This window comes from Chelonia mydas, chromosome 2, assembly GCF_015237465.2.
Source record: "Chelonia mydas isolate rCheMyd1 chromosome 2, rCheMyd1.pri.v2, whole genome shotgun sequence".
NCBI lineage: Eukaryota > Metazoa > Chordata > Testudines > Cheloniidae > Chelonia > Chelonia mydas.
Window position 1 is genome coordinate 129,201,363 of NC_057850.1, and position 16,278 is coordinate 129,217,640.

Below are 16,278 nucleotides of genomic sequence, written 5' to 3' on the forward strand. Positions count from 1 at the left end.
GACCCCAATAACCCTTCCAGTCCTTAGTCTCCCGACAGCCATCTCCCTTGCAGTGCCCAGTCTCTTTTACTGGACACTCACAGAGGTAAAATCAAATTCTCTTCCTCCAAGAAGCCAGTACACATAACAGCTTCTTAGCTCAGCTGGGATTATACACCATCTTAATACACAGCACTGAGATTGTTTATTTGTAGTGAAACTAAGAATAAAGTTTTATTAACAAAGAACACTTTTAGGTCCATAAACGTCTCTCAGGCAAACAAGTTTCAGAAATCCCCAGCCCATAAAAGCTTCCAAGGATGTCTCAAAGCAATGTCACAATCTCTGTCACTGAAAATGTCATAATTTCAGAATGAGAAAAATGGTACCACTCACTATTTAGCCAGAGTTTCTGCCTTGTAACCCAATATGCAGTTCTTAGTCTGCACTTGGAGCAAAACTCCCTTTTAAGTCTTTGGGAGATCTTCCTTGATAAAGACTGAATAAGGACTTCAGGAATAGGCCTATAGTATGAAAGTTTTAATAATGCTTGCAACAATGCTTGCATTATTGGAATTGCCTAGACTTCTCAGGGATTCAGTTGCCATTGCATTTAACTCTATATGGTAAACAACATCCTCAATATTTTTGTATCCCCCCGTCACTTAGTATTTTGAAGAGACTAAATTTAAGATACTAGCAAAGCAAACTTTATTTCTGTCTATAAGGATGTCCTTTCCTTATAAGTAGAAAACTTCGATAAAACATTTACAATACCAGAAGAAAATGCAGGCATCCTGACAGCAGTTTCACACGATGCTGGTAGATGAAATGAGTGTTTAGCTCTCCACCACCCTTTTCTTAAAAGAAATACTCGTAGATTGATTGGTTGTATATAAAAGTATTCAGGCAGAAAATACCATGATTCTCTCTATATCTAACTACCACATAAATTAGGCCAGAGGCTCACTTTGCTTGAATGGAAAAAAAAATCAAATAAAGAACTTAGCTGATACAGTGGGGAATACCTTCCTGGGGAATACCTTTTTATGATGAGATTTTTCCTACCTTCGTGTCCGCAGCATAGAATGGCAAAGATTGGTAACAAGATAAAGGTCTTTTCACTGTCTGAACACATTTTAGAATTCTTGGGGTTTAATGCATTTGAAATTAGTTCCTATGAAAAGTCATTAAAATCCCAGTGAAATGGATTGTTGGCCTCAGCAATATTATTGTGTACAAATGATTTGATTGCTGCAAGTGTGATTGGGTGTCTGTCTACCTAATCTTTCCTATTCAGGTTTCCTATTCCTATACAACGCCCATCACTTTGGTATTTAGCCTTCAACTTCAAAATGGATGTCTCTATAATAAATACCTAGGTCCTTTTTATACTTACTTTTAAAGATAGAAGGGGAAAAAATTAACAGAGTGCCTACAGCTTGCCATGTATGTATAAAATCTTGCATCCAATATGTGCAGCCAACACATGGTTGGTCTTTGGCTCCAGTCTGATACAGTTTAGAGCAGGTTCTCATCAGTATGGAAAAGATATGACAGGAGTTCCTGTTGCTTTGGCTCAACCAGTTGTCTAAATTCTAGCTCAAGGTGCAGTATATTATATTTAGGAATTAGTCAAAAGTCCCTGTTCCCAACAGCAGTTCTGGGCACTATAAAGTGGGTATTTCAGGAGTCCCAGAATGCACTGGTACAACCACACTTGTAAGCTGTGCTGCATCAGAATGTCCCAAACTGTTTGTGTCAAAAGTGGTAGTTTTGTAGGGTGCATGCACAAATGAAGCAACAAGTTATTTCATATAATCACTGTAAATGGAATTCAGTGCAAAATTTGTACTTGCTAAAACAATCAATCTGTTTTAACAATATATCTGTGTATTAAATTAGACCATATAAAAAACACTGAATGCATACTCAAGGTATGGACCTATTAAGAGAATATATTTTGCTGCTGTATTTCATTATCTAGCTAATGGCATTGTGCCTTAGCTTATATCAATAAGCATATACAATGAAGGAGGATGCAGCATAGCATGATGCATATAACTGATGCAGTTGAGTGAGATTTGCATGTCTTTATAACAAAATTTTGTTTCCTTGATCTACATTTATACTACTCTTGCAAAATCATATGTTCTTATTCGTACTTGTCCTGAGCTAGGTTTAGGGTATTTTGTTTGTGTCTTTGTTTTTGTTTTGTTTTCACAAAGTAAAATAAGTAAAATAAGTAAAGATAAGTAAAATATCATGAAGGCAGGAAGGTTGTTTGTTTGTTTTTCAGTAGCATGATTATCATGGGAAGGATTGAGGAGTAGATTTTGTGCCTGACATGGTGAATTTTCATTGCAGTTTTCCAAAATTGATCTGTAAATATCTATACCTAAAGATACTCTGATCAGATTTCCAGTTGGTCTGTTTATTGATTTAGTAGTTTACAGAAAGAAGTAGGTGGAGAATTACATCTTAACAAATGTAATAATAACTGTAAACATTTATTGCTAGACTGTTCCTTTTAGGTGCATCTTTGAGCAGGGATGGTGCATAAACTGCCCCAGTCCAGAAATAGCAGTGACAGGCATTGTGCCTCAAAGATATTCATATGAAGCACAGTTCATTCCCTGCTTTCCCCTTGGGCTTGGGGTCATGGATAAGAATTTGCCACTGCCCTATATCAGAAGCATATTTGACCCCCCTGCTGTGAAAGCTGGATATGGGGGTCAAGGGCAGATGAGTGGTGGGGCTTGTCTCACTCCTGTGCATTTGTGTTGTCCAACTCACAGACTAGGCCAAGGTGACCACAATACTTAAGAATTGCAAAACTTACAGATTTATTTTGGTTTTGCTGTAATTCTCCCCCATCCCTTTTTCTTCCCTCAACAGACTGCCTGTTACTAGCCGGGACTTACGGGCTGATCCAATGCCCATTGTGGTCAATAGTAGATTCCCATTGCCTTCAATGGGCATTAAATCAGACCATTAGTAAAATTAAGTAGATATTTTTTCTTCCAATTCATTAATTTGGGATTCATTACTACAACTAATGTGGATTTTTTCAGCTTGAAGACACTTTCTTTCTGATAGGCAGCTAGAGGATGAATTTCAAAGGCTTGAAACTAAAAACAATTCACATAAATTTCTTCACAGAGATAGTTACTGACACACACATCCACTCCCACGACCAATTTACTATTTATAAGACCCCAAATGGATTGAAAACTGATTTTAGTTCTGTCATGGTAACCAGAGGTAGTGAAACAAGAGGGATAACAAAAAAGTTTCCACATATGTGTGGTATTGATTCTTGCCAATTTCCAAACCGCCTTAAACAAAATCAAAGTTAATGTATCACAAAAATCTTCAGTTTGAGCAATAGAGAAGTTAAAATATAAATGTAATATTTGCAGTCGTTCTCAGATTTTCCAACCAGCTTTTCCACAAAGTAATCTTCAGTTAATTATGGATTTTGGATTTGAATAAAAGTAATTTTGTTAGATAAATGGCTTTTGTTTTAGGGTAGATTGTAAGGCAATACAGACAATATACTTTAACAAGTAGCAGTGGGAAGCTACTTTCTCACTGGCTTATATAGGTGAGAGTCCACACTGTGGTTCAGGTAAACAGTAATAAGACAGTGTTAGAAGGTCTGATTCACAGTCTATTAAGTTCAACAGGAATCCTTCCATTCACTTCAGTGGCCTTTGGACTAAACCCATAAAGTCTTTCCTTTCACTAATGAATCAAGAGAGGTAAAAGTAATATTGCCAGAACTAGTTGAAAACTGTTTGTTGAAACATTTTTGACCAAAAAATTTCAACAAAATACAATTTTGGCAGAAAGTGTCTGTCTTCCTCACTTTTTTGGTTTGTTTTTTACCCCCCAATAAATAAATAAAAATAAAAACATTTTCAGTTTGGAGGTTTTCATGTTTTTGATGATAAGTTGGAAGTTTCACAGGGATTCATTTTCCAATCAGCTTTAATGGGCGATAGTGCAATATTTTAAATATATTTTATATTATTATGTTTTCCAATATCAGTATCTTTGCAGATTTTTTTTAATTAAAATTCTGATATTTTAACATTTGTTTGTTTACAGATTTGGGATGAAAAGTTGAAATAACACATTTTTTATGGAAAGAAAAATTCTAATTCAGAAATGATGAAACTACATATCTCATGATGCATCTAGAATCAGAGGTCTCCCAAGCTGTATTACACAGCTCAGTAAGTGGGAGACCACATTGCATTGTGGGACATGTTGTCTGGTCAAGCAGCCCTATCGGGGAGAATGAGGGCATATGGAACCCAAACTTCAATTCCCATGAGGCACCACACACTTTAGGTAGATGCAGTTTTCATTTGAGGTCTGTTCAATATTAATCTTTCAGTTCAATTTAGGAAACTGAAATATTTTGACTCAGATTGAACCAACTGAAATGAAATATTGTATTTTAATTTCCCTGCATTATGTTTTGATTTTGAAGAAAGTGCATTTCTACTGAAAACTCATATTCAGAGAAAATTCCTGACAAGCTCTAATGTTGATTTTCTGTTAAAATTGACTGTTGACTTTTTCTGATTATATCAGTTTGGTCAGTAATGTGGTACATAAATTACCTGTTGTAACTCTGGAAATGTTTGTAAGATAGAATGCAATTAGTTATTTTGCCATTTTATTTCTTGGGGATATTGGTACAGTTTTGAATGATAGCTGTCACAAGGTGACATAAAAAGTAACTGGTAATTTCAGTGTCATTGTAATATGAAATTGCAATTGACATGTGGTAGGTTACACTATGATAGCTCTGCAAATGATTTGCATACAGTACAAATTGTTCTTCATTTTTAGTATTAAAGGAAAGATTCATTTAAACATTTAAATGTATTCTGAGCAAGTGTTTTAACACGTCTTGTTAAGATTGACTAAGAGTTTCCATTATAAGCCCCTGTTTTTAAATGCTTGCAACTTCGCCAGACTTTAATCACTTGGGCTAAAATTCTCCATACTTACTCTCTGTCTCAGGCTGTTTATTAAGTTTCAGTAAAAACAGTATCCAAAAGTGAGTTTAGGGAAAAATAAGTAGTTTTGCTTGCTATTTTTTTCACCCAGCTGTTTCTTTTAAGAGGGGTAGTGGCTCCACAGTTCGGAGCAGAAACATTATATTTGGGAGGTGGGCAATGCTGGGGATTAGAGGAGGTACATTTTGTTTTCCCAATGAAAATCCACCCAGATGTGGTTGCTTAAAACTTCTGAAAACCCCCCCGCTATTTGCACCTGTTCTGTAGAGCTTTTTTAGAAAATTGTCACTCAAATATCTGAGAATGGTTCAGCTCCCTGAGTTTCCTAAATATTCTATGCACTGTGGCACAGGGCAAGAGATCCAAGGGCGATACAGTAGTACAGCAGCTGCTGTCACTTGTTTGACACCTAGGAAGGCATCCTCAGTGCCAGTCATGAGGTCTAATATTATCTTGTATGCTCATTGGTGTTAATTCTTTGAGCTCCACAGTCCTTATTACTGAGCGAGTCCTCAAACTGCTACCCTTGGAGCTCAACATTATTTTTCCTCTTTCTGCCCACCCTATTTACAGATGAGATAGTTGAGAAGTTGCAAAAGATCACTTGTGTAAGAGCTGGAAATAGAACCCAAGGTCCAGAAAAGTGACTGAGAAGGCCTATTACAGAATGCACAACCCAGCATGGGGGTGGGGCAGGTGGGAAGGTGGCTGTTAGAAAGTGGTCTGCCTCTTTATGGGCCAGAGGACCTGGGGTCAGGGGACCTGGGTCCAGCCAGCCCTGTTCAGATACAGACTTTTTTAGAACAGGTGTTTTTGCCTGGGAGAGGGGATTATCAAATCCAGCTGGAAAAGGGGTCAGGTGATTCCTATAAAAGACTGAAAGAGCTCAGTGGAAAGGACAGTTACAGGAAGTAATTGGGCTCCTGTGGTAGGCAATGGAGGAAGGAGAAAAATATGCCCCGGGGAAGGCCTCTGGGCCCCTGCAGCCTTCTTTGGTTAGGGGAATAGCTGTATTTTGTGTTGGAGAGTCCTAAGAAAAAGGGCTTGACCCATACTTTGGGTTTGCTGTCGGTCCTTCCTGCACTGGGAAGATAGGCCAGCAGCTTCAAGTCACTTTGCATCTTTTAAATTCTGGGCTGCTTCAGGTATCAGTCCAATCCTTGATGTAAAACACAACAGCCTCGGAGGTTGCTCTAACCTACAACAGCCGTAACTGTCTGCTTATAGGAAGTTCTGCAGTCCAGAATTGTTGGAGCAAAGAGCACTTCCCTACCTCCCATATCTGACCCTTTCTCTGCTTCCAGGATGACTTTATGGCAAGGGCATAGTGTAGTGTGGTGTGTCTGTGTTTAGGCACTGGAATAGGACCTGGGAAAGCTGGACTTTATTCTTGGCTCTTCCCCAGACTTCTTATGTGATGCTTGACAAGACTATCGATTATAATGCATTAGGACTGCACAGGAAACCTTAAATCTGGCATGTCTGAGGTTTGGAATGCCTGATTTTGCAACCTTAAAATTCTTTTAAGATAGCTACTACTTCTATGAAACTATGCTGTGTAAAATAAAGACATGTATAGGGGGACTACAAGACTGCTTTTGTTTTTGTTTTGTTTTTTAAATGTTGGAACAGATCCAATATTTGGGTCTGCCAAACCTAAGCAATCTGTCCTATCACTTAGCTAGCTTTTGCTGCTGTCAGCCTGAATTGTTAGAGGGACAAAAAGAATCATAAACACGTGAATGACTCTGTACAGAGACTAGTTGGTCAATGCAATACTTCATAAAGCGAGGGGCATTTATTCATTAGTAAATAATTAGCTTTATAATAATGTTTAGTCTTTCTCAAATCATTTTGTCCCTGAGAGGGTGAGTCTAAGCAGTCTTATTACATGTTTGCAAAAGAGACTCAACAGAGAAGAGCAGGTGATATAGAAAGGGGAACTGTATTGTACATTATCACATTTCTCTTTCTGATGTAAACATTTCTATTGTGGTAAAATAAAGTGTTGTTTATTTGCAGTTAAATGGAAATAAACAGTTACTTGTACATATCTGAATTGGAACTGCAGATGGGCACTGATGAAAAAATAGTAATAATCTTTGTTTTTTGTTTTTGATATATCAAAGAGAATGTTGTACTTCTGAAGACAAATAGGAAAATCCCTTATGACAATAGCTCCCCCCTCCACAATACTAGGTCCCTAATGCTTTATCAGAATGCTTTAGTCTTTAAAGAAAAACCTGCACTATAGATAGGGCCCTATCAAATTTATGGTCCATTTTAATCAATTTCACAGGCATAGGATTTAAAAAATCATAAATTTCATGATTTCAGCTATTTAAATCTAAAATTTCAGGGGGTGTAATTGTTGGGATCCTGACCCAATAAGGAGTTGGGGGTGGGGGTCTCAAGGTTATTGTAGGGGGGTTGAAGTACTGCTACTCTTACTTCTGTACTGCTGCTGGCAGTGGCACTGTCTTCAGAGCTTGGCAGTTGGAGAGTGGCGGCTGGTAGCTGGGAGCCCAGCTCTGAAGGCAGAGCCACCGTCAACAGCAGCACAGAAGTAAGGATGGTACGGTATGGTATTGCCACCCTTCTGTGCTACCGCCTGCAGGGCTGGGCCTCCGTGAGCAGCTGCCACTCTCCAGCTCCTATTGCTGAAGTCAGCAGCACAGAAGTAAGGGTGGCTACGCTTACTTCTGTGCTGTTGCTGAAGAGGCGCTGCCTTCAGAGCTCAGCACCCCTCCAACAGCTGTCGCTCTCCGGCCGCCCAGCTCTGAAGGCAACACAGAAGTAAGGAGTCCTTGTAGCACAAGGACTCCTCATTATTTTTGCTGATACAGACTATCACGGCTACCACTCTGAAACCTATCACAGAAGTAAGGGTAACAATACTGTGACCCTCCCTAAAATAACCTTGGGACCCCCTGCAACTCCCTTTTGGGTCAGGACCCCCAATTTGAGATACACTGGTCTCCCCGATGAAATCTGAATAGTATAGGATAAAAGCACACAAAAGACCAGATTTCACGGTCAGTGATGTGTTTTTCATGGCTGTGAATTTGGTAGGGCCCTAACTACAGATGAAAAATGTTTCCATTAAATAGTGATATCATTGTAATGTCCTAGATTCTGATTTTCTTTAACCTTTTGTGTTTATATCAGCAGTCAATCTGTGCAATACACTACAGTGCAACATAACATCCTCTATACAAATTGTGTTTGGAAGCACTTTACTGAAATAAGTGACACATTTGCAGTTATAAACAAGAATAGAAGGATGAAAGAAGTTATTAAGAATATGTAACAATACCCACTGTTAGCAGATACTGAACCATGTTCTATGATTTTTGGAGCCCTAACCTATAGAGGTGACTAGGAAATAAAGTCAAATCTATTTCAGTTTTTTTTATTTCAGTTTTTATGACTCAATGAGACCCCAATCCTGAAAACAATTATGGACATGTTTAACTAGACTGAGTCAGAGTTACAGGGTAACTGCACATGTTTAAACCCTTCTGTGGTTCCTCAAAAGCACCCACAAACTTAAGATTTTAGACTTTCAGCAATTGACTCTTGAACAGAGACCCTTGTGTCTTTCCCTCCTGACTGGGGGTTTTAAGGTTGCACAGCACCCTGCCATACACTTTGATACCCCTAGCAAGCCAGTCTTCCTAAATGCCACCACCTGTACTTTGCTTTCTGTGAAGATATAAGGGATACAATTTGACTGAGGTCAGAGGCTGGCAGCTAGTTAGCTGGCTGATTAGCCCTGCCTACAGCACCTGCTAAAGCTGGCGGCTTAACCCTCTGATCATCATAAAAGGAGGAGTCAGGCAATTAAAGGGAAGAGTTGCAGTACCTGTTGGAGGCTGGAGCTCCTGCTGGGAGGAACTGCTCCCAGAAACAAAAAGGTGGACAGAAGGAAGACTGTGGGGGAAGTCCTGTTATCAAAAGGCTCTCAGGTAGAAGCCAGGAACTTTGTGTTGAGGAACTTATGGGGAGTGAGGGACAGACTCGGGGAAGATTTGATCTTGTTTGTTGAGAAAACTTGAAATGAAAGGAAAAAGAAGCCACAACAACTGACTCTGCTGGAAATTACCTTCTCTGTTCTCAGTGAGACGGTTTCAGGAAGAATTATCCTAGGGAGAGCTCTGGCTCAGCAAGAACAAGCCAGGGTCCAGCAAGAAGGCGGCCCCAATCTCTAATACACTCTCTAATACACACTCTAATACAAGTTAGTGTTTTTACCAGTGACCTTCCACAGCAAAGTACCCTTACTTTTAAGGCAAAAGCATTACAGAGAACACATTTTTTATATATATACACAAATTTGAATTCACCCTATACATTCCAGGATTCACCCATCATGCTCATCAGTAGGCCAAAGTCTTTCCAATCGTTCAGCAAAGGTTGGGGTCCCCTGAAGATCCAATGCCCTGTCCATTTGTTGCATCAAAAGGAAGACCATCCCCACACTCAGCCTTGATATCCCAAGTTCTTTTTTGTCCCTTGCTCTTTCTCAGGGACTGCCCTAAACCAGTTTGTGCAACCCCCCCCGGGGACAGTACTTCTCTGGAGCTATTTAAAATCTCTGGCACTGCAGTAATCACCCTCTTCTGTTTTCAGTTCCTGGACAAGCTGTGGTAACCCTTCCCCTAGGGAGCTGCTTTGGGCTGCACAGATAGCCTTGATGCTGGCCTTTGGGCTTCTTTGAGATCCCAGAATAAATTAATCTTAAATTCCTTAATACAAAGGTTTAGAAAAGCAAAAAAAAAAAACCCAAACCATATTTGCAAACAAATTGTAACATATTTAATGTGACTTTTTTCTTGTTATGTATGAAGGCATTGCTAGTTATTCCATAGATAAGGTTTTATGGAGATTCACAGATTTAATGGAAATTACATTTGTGAAGAGATAAGGTGATAACACTTTATTTATACTTGCAAGACACAGAGAGTTTTCTTTCTGGAAATTTACATGACAATTTGCTCAATGGTTTCAAGGTTAGCAGTTAAAAATAACTTTTTAAAAAAATTATGCTGTTAGTCTGAACTTTTCCTTCAATGCCCTCTAGCGAACAAATAGTTTGCTCGTAGTGGTTTAAAATTTAGGTTTGGATTACTCTAGACAGAATCTCAGACATAACTAGTTTTCTTTATTTCAGAGTAACAGCCGTGTTAGTCTGTATTTGCAAAAAGAAAAGGAGTACTTGTGGCACCTTAGAGACTAACCAATTTATCTGAGCATCAGCTTTCGTGAGCTACAGCTCACTTCATCGGATGCATACTGTGGAAAGTACAGAAGACGTTTTTATACACACCCATGAAAAAAATGGGTGATTATCACTACAAAAGGTTTTCTCTCCCCCCACCCCATTCTCCTGCTGGTAATAGTTTATGTAAAGTGATCACTCTCCTTACAATGAGAAAACCTTTTGTAGTGATAATCACCCATTTTTTCATGGTTTGTGTGTATAAAAACATCTTCTGTACTTTCCACAGTATGCATCCAATGAAGTGAGCTGTAGCTCACGAAAGCTTATGCTCAAATAAATTGGTTAGTCTCTAAGGTGCCACAAGTACTAGTTTTCTTTGTGTGGATTTATGGGCTGGTATAGATTTGTTTTTTGAAAGGAATACATAGTGTAAGAATGCATATGTATAGTGTTACATGTGGTTGTAAAGCTAGGTAGCATGTAATGTGTTTGGGTGATGTTTTCTTAACTAGGGAATTCCTAGTATTTAAATGATTGTGTTGATGGGAAATGCACTCCCATAATCTTAAGTGAAAGTTAATTGCATATTTTATATCAATCAATAAAAAGCATGTGACTCCACTAAAGCTACAGGAACAAGAGGGAAAAAAAAACATTGTTCTGTTTTTTTCTTTGAAATGTTAAAAAATAATCCTTTTAGAAGAAAGTGATGTTTTCAAATATTTCAAGATTTTTTGTTTGGGGTTTTTTTTGCATATGAGTAAGTGTATTTTCATCACTCTTGAGACTAATTTCATTTCTCAGCTTTAATGAGATAAAAATAAAAGAACTGAACTAATAAAAATAAACTCCTTTCATTCCGTGGTCTAAATTCTGTTCAGAAGTAAACCAGTTTACACTGGTGATTAAGAGCAAAATTTGACACTGTTTTCTTCTGTGCTATTGTATTTACCCTCAGACTACTTTGCTAACAGTAATGCTTCTTTAATATTGTTTTTATTTTTTTTAATACATTACCTATAATTTTGATTGAACGTTTGCCATTAACACTTGTAATTCATTCTACGGGGAAGAAAATAAGTGTCAGCTTGTGTAAATTAGTCATCAATGAAGTTAGCCCAAATTAGACTAGTTGAGGATCTGACCATATATCTTGGACCACAAAACCAAGCCGTTGATGTGGGGAAAAAAAGTTAGTCCTTCCATGTTTAATATTAAACAATTTCCACTCATCCCATCATCTCATGTGTTTGCTGATATTCGTTCCTTCTGTCAGTTTCAGACACAGGAGAATTCAAAGAGCTTTTGAAATCAGCATGAAGTGCCATGAGCAGCTGAACCACATGCTATTTTAAGTTCTTTGATGTTTCACTCGATCACACACAAATTTCTAGTCCTGCAGGGATCAGACATTCTGTGACCATATGGAAGTTCTCTGAATAGCCCATTGTCAAAAGCTATGGGAATTGTGGTTTTCATATACAATATTTATACAACATGGAACTTGTATCTTGCACTATTGAAGTTCATGGGAGTTTTGCCACTGACTTCAGTGGGAACAGGTTTGGGCCTTGTGCTTGCTTCTTTCTTTCTTTGTTTCTTTCTTCCATTTGGGCTTTAGCTATTTATCTATTATGCTTCCTTTTGCAAAGGCAGTCTATTCCCTTTTCATCCTCCTTACACAGAATAAGAGAATCAAGTGCTGTTTCAACCAGTTCAGCATAGCAGGATAGTGGTAACCTGGTATAAGGCTGTTGCCTACAGTTGAAACATGAGCTGAAAAAGCAACAAATTCTGGAACACTGTAAAAATTCTAAAATCCACAATTTTATTGTGGATGTGATTTTTCAGAAGACTGGAACCGAGATCCTACCTGCTCTGTAAATCACAGCTCTTCCAGGTGAACTATAAGGAGACCTGGTTTTGGCCAGCACTCTGGGAATCTACTAAGATTCCCTGTTAAAAGTTGTGTTTTTGCATATCATGCCAAGGGCCTGGCAAGTTACTGAGCCTCCCCCAGTGGGATGTGGGGATAGTGAAGTGCCAGCTCTTTGTAGAATCAGACCCCAGATGTTTAATTCATTTTCTCCTTAAAAAAAGACAGAGAGAGAGACAGAGAGAGAGAGAGGGAGAGAGGAGTTAACGAGTTGATTCACACAATGTTATGTAACAAACTGAGTTCAGCAGGACCATGATTCAAGTCACAGGTTCGCCAGGTACATATGCCTTCACAGGATTGGGGCCATAATTCATATTGTCAAGAATTCTGTTGATCTTTAATTAAATTTTAATTACTAAAACAACAGAAAAATCCCGCCCAGTATTCTGTGAGAGTGCTCCTAAAGCCACATCCTGGTCTCACTCCTTCCTTGCTCAGACAAAGCTTCTGTTGACTCCATAGGAGTTTTGCCTGAATAGGAGCTGAGGGAGAAAGCCTCCCTTCATCCCCCCACCCCCATCCTCCCCGACTGCACAAACATAGAAGATCCAAAATGCTATCCATTCAGTGTGGTTCTGCTTGCGTCTGTTTGAGTGCAGGCCATGTAGATGAAATGGAAGGGAGAAATGGACTCACTGGAGAGATGCTTTGCATTGGCTGTGTCTCAAGGAGTAGGATGGGTGCTGGTTGGAGAAGGGGTTCATTGACCAAAATCTCTTTGTAGGGGAATATGGTGGCCTGAGCACTCTAGCATTCATTGCAAAGTAACTCTGCATGTGCTGGTGGATGTAGGGGGTATGTTTCCGTCCTCCACAGAGGTTAAGATGCATAAAGCTTGTTTACTTTCAGTACTTGGGTAATGAGGATTGCACCCTAAGAACGTAGGAACGACCATACTGGGTCAGACCAAAGATCCATCTAGCCCAGTATCCTGTCTTCCAGTAGTCAATGCCAGGTGCTTCATAGGGAACAGAACAGGTAATCATCAAGTAATCCATCCCCGGTCGCCCATTCCCAGCTTCTGGCAAACAGAGGCTAGAGACATCATCCCTGCCCATCCTGGCTAATAGCCATTGATGGACCGATCCTTCATGTATTTACTTAGTTCTTTTTTGAACCCTGTTATAGTCTTGGCCTTCACAACATCCTCTGGAAAGAGTTCCACAGGTCATGATTTTATAGACCTCTATCATATCTCAATTTCGTCACCTCTTTTCCAATCTGAACAGTCCCAGACTTATTAATCTCTCCTGATATGGAAAATGTTTCATACCCCTAATCATTTTTGTTGCCCTTCTCTGTACCCTTTCCAATTCAAATATATATTTTTTGAGATGGGGCGATCAGATCTGCATGCAGTATTCAAGATGTGGGAGTACCATGGATTTATATAGAGGCAATATGATAATTTCTGTCCTATTATCTATCCCTTTCCTAATGACTCTAAACATTCTGTTAGCTTTGTTGACTGCCGTTGCACATTGAGGGGATATTTTCAGATAAGTATTCCCAATGACTCCAAGATCTCTTTCTTGAGTGGTAACAGCTAATTTAGACCCCATCATTTTATATGTACAGTGAGGATTATGTTTTCCAATGTGCTTTACTTTGCATCTATCAACACTGAATTTCATCGGCTATTTTGTTGCCCAGTCACCAAGTTTTGCGAGAACTGAAGGCTGTGGCACTGTGGTAACGAATCGAGTAAACTGTTGCCTCAGAGACTATTACTGCAAAATTCTGTGTTAATAAAATTAAGGCTCTTCTCAGTTTACCAGGATTTTTCCACAATAAATTTTATGTATTTACATTTTCCAGCTAATACTGCTCCTCTGAAAAATAGGTGGAAAAATACCCAAGAGTGAGAGTAGCCATGAATTCTTATGGAAATCTATTTTCACATGTGAAAAAGCATGAAAATGGATAGTTGTACACAGATCTATTTATGATCTATTTATATCATTAATATTGTGTCAACAGTCTTACAGGTCTTATAAAATGGTGATAATAATTTGCTCTCGGGGTTACAATGTAAGCAAATAAAACCCATTACAGTACCTCTGGTAAAGGAAATCTCATTCATTTTTTTTCTCTGCACAATTTTATGAAAATCTCTTAACTTCTTTAAAAGGGATGCATTTTTTGTTCTAAAAAAGTGTACAGATTTAATAATATATCTAAATATATGGAAGGCATTTAGGATCCAGTCCTGTGAAGTGTTTAATGTCCAATGATGTTAATGTACATTGAAGGTGACCCATACCTTGCAAGGGTCAGCCCTCTAGTTCTCAGTCCAACCTGGGGCCTTGTACTTTATATATAATAAATCCAACTGTTACGTTAGAATCAAATCCAGATGGTTGCAATCACATCTTGAATCAGCAGTCACTAGTCCCAACTCCCAGTGTAACTGGGAAAACCAGTATGATCTTGAACTAAAACAGTGGTTGGTGGTGTTAAAAAATACACAAACATTTCATTTAATTATTTTTAAGGCTGAAACATGACTTAAAACATAGCCTCAACGAATATACCTTAAAAGTGGGAAACTTGATTTGCTTCACTGAAGTTACTTCCTATTTACATTGGTGTACCTGAGAGCAGAATCTAGCACAATCTCTTTATTGTCCCAGTCTCTCATCAGTGACCCCGTTTCTCCTCCCCCCAGGCTTTTGCTGTTTGTTACTATTTATTGGCCTTCGACACATTTTTTTCCAATTTTGTATTGGTGTTAGAACCTGAATAGTTCTCATTATTTTTTTACATGAATAAAATTATACTGTTGCATTCATGATAGTATGGTGGTTGTGGATTTGTAGTCTCTATTATAAACCCTGTTCTTTAATGAGCTTTTTTGATTACCATGTGTACAGCTTTCTTTCAGATATCATACATTTAAATAAGCTTTCCTCATTTGTTATCTCTGAGACAGCGTAGACTCAGAATATCACATGCTAAAGAAAGAAAGTAATTGAACATATAGGAAACCAAGAAACTTTTTTCATATTGTTGTTAAACTATTCTCAGGTCTTCTGGTTGTTACTCGCTTTATCAAATACTGAGCTGAGCTGATAAACCTTTAAACATTTTTATGGTAGGCAGGCACCGTATTTCTTTATAGTCAGGCAGGCGAGACAGTTATTTCTTATTAGTTAAACTGATGACATTTACATTTTAAAATGAATAAAGCCCTCTTTTGATGGCAGTGTTTTAAATTACCTGAAACAATAGGGGATGATTTTAAAATAAGTGGCTAGTCATTAACAGTTTACAGAATTTGGTATTCGGTGTAATAAAGATAATCATGGTGTACTAATGAGTATATAACTTGTACTTAATAAATTGAGCAAACAACAATTATGCATACATATGTAAAGAATAAAACCCACTATAGTACAAACTGTCTCTTGGCCAAAATATCAGTTCATAAGTACAGTAATTCCTCGCTTAACGTTGTAGTTATGTTGCTGAAAAATGCTACTTTAAGCTAAACAGTATTAAGCAAATCCGATTTCCCCATAAGAATTAATGTAAATACGGGAGGTTAGATTCCAGGGGAAATTTTTTTTCCAGACAAAAGACATTATATACATATATAGTATAAGTTTTAAATAATTTTAAACAAACAATTTAATACTGTTCTCACCAATGATGATTATGAAGTTTGGTTGAGACAGGGCCGTAGTGGGGTCAGGGCACGGGGGCTTGCTCCGCTCTGACCACCTGGCGTTCCATCCAGGAAGTGGGGTTGGGGTCCGGGGTCTTCCCCCGCTCCGCCCGCCCGGCATTCCAGGAGCACCGGAGGGGCGGAATGAGGCGAGCCAAACAACCTTATAAGGGAACATTGCGTGACTTCAAACAAGTATGTTCTCTAATAGATCAGCAACCTAATAACAAAACAATGTTAACTGGGATGACTTTAAGTGAGGAGTTACTGTAGGTCCCTCCAAATTCACGGCCGTGAAAAACATGTCGGACGGTGAAATCTGGTCTCACCCTTGAAATCTGTATAGTATAGGGTAAAAGTACACAAAAGCCCAGATTTCACGGGGGACACAAGCATTTCTGAAACTGGGGGTTCCAACCCAAAAGGGATTACA

At 38.6% G+C, this 16,278-nt stretch overlaps 1 protein-coding gene across 8 annotated transcripts in view; it reads left to right on the forward strand.

Annotated features, from left to right (window-relative positions):
* CDH18 (cadherin 18) overlaps nucleotides 1-16,278 on the forward strand; it is an 840,354-nt gene that overhangs the window by 674,533 nt on the left and 149,543 nt on the right. Inside the window, exon 1 of one of the 8 annotated variants that reach the window (XM_043540236.1) lies at nucleotides 8,874-8,983. The exons of the other annotated variants lie outside the window; for them this stretch is intronic. The gene's annotated coding sequence lies outside the window, so the exon portion shown is untranslated. Of the gene's footprint in view, nucleotides 1-8,873; nucleotides 8,984-16,278 lie in introns of those variants that run through there. 8 annotated transcript variants of the gene reach the window in all.